This window comes from Etheostoma spectabile, chromosome 15 (genome assembly GCF_008692095.1).
Source record: "Etheostoma spectabile isolate EspeVRDwgs_2016 chromosome 15, UIUC_Espe_1.0, whole genome shotgun sequence".
Taxonomy (NCBI): domain Eukaryota; kingdom Metazoa; phylum Chordata; class Actinopteri; order Perciformes; family Percidae; genus Etheostoma; species Etheostoma spectabile.
The window spans coordinates 20711213-20712113 of record NC_045747.1 but is presented as its reverse complement, the minus strand read 5'-3'; the positions used below and the strand labels follow the sequence as shown (position 1 = coordinate 20712113).

The 901-nt window shown below is 35.1% G+C and overlaps 1 protein-coding gene and 1 long non-coding RNA gene across 2 annotated transcripts in view; one reads left to right on the top strand and one right to left on the bottom strand.

The window, feature by feature from the left end:
• Window positions 1–901, bottom strand: part of LOC116703247 (transmembrane protease serine 9-like) — a gene marked incomplete in the record, with an annotated part of 81409 nt that overhangs the window by 7511 nt on the left and 72997 nt on the right.
• Window positions 36–901, top strand: part of LOC116702570 (uncharacterized) — a 5405-nt gene continuing 4539 nt past the window's right edge. The window contains exon 1 of the long non-coding RNA XR_004335196.1: window positions 36–356. This is a non-coding gene — a long non-coding RNA (uncharacterized LOC116702570). The remainder of the gene's footprint in view (window positions 357–901) is intronic.

The window sequence follows — 901 nt, the reverse complement described above, 5'->3', positions numbered from 1 at the left end:
GTATTTTTGTTAGAATTTCTCATTTACATGTTGTGTTTTTGCTTGTTTGTTTCACTATTTATCCCTCATCACAAAGGTGGTTCTTGCTAAGAATATCACCATCTTCTGCAAAATGTCAGGACTACACTGTGTTCACTGCAAAACAATAGTTTGCAATTCTAAAATTACTACATCCTCACAAAAGAGCATTAAGTTTTGATAGCTTTCACTTAGTGTGTCAGTTTTTATGTTGGTATGATGTATAGTGGAAGACCAGAAGACGTGGGCAGGAGTTGTGAGAGAAGGCAATGCACAGATAAAGGACATCATGCCACAATAATAGTTGATAAACTGGATCAACAAGTGAAAAGAGTCAGGTATGTTATTGTCATGTTAGTTTATTGTAAGATGTGAATTAAACACTTGTAATCCAAATCAGTCTAGTATTCAGGGCAGGCGCAGTGCCACTCATGATTGTGTGTTGCTCTATTTTATAACCCCCTGTGTGTTCAAGGGTTCCTAGACTTTCTCTATCTATTACATTTTACTTGAATTATCAATTACCTCTGTATATTAATCTTTCATATAACAGGAAAGAGTTTGTAAACTATGATTTGATGACAACTGCAGAGTGTTAACATTTTTTTTACTGATATATCACTAACGTTGAGCTAGCTAGTTACTAAAAATAAAAAATAGCTTAATGTAGGTACTGACCATTCACTTAATTTTATGTTTTACTTATTGTTGAAGCTAGATTGACCATAAGCCTAGCTAACGTTACATAAAACTACATCAAACATTTTATATTCAAAATGTAACCCAAACGTGCAGTGAAGAAGAGAAACCACACGTCCTTCCTGCTGCTGTCAGACTTTATAATCAACACCGCTCCACGTAGACCACATGCACCATATGGGAC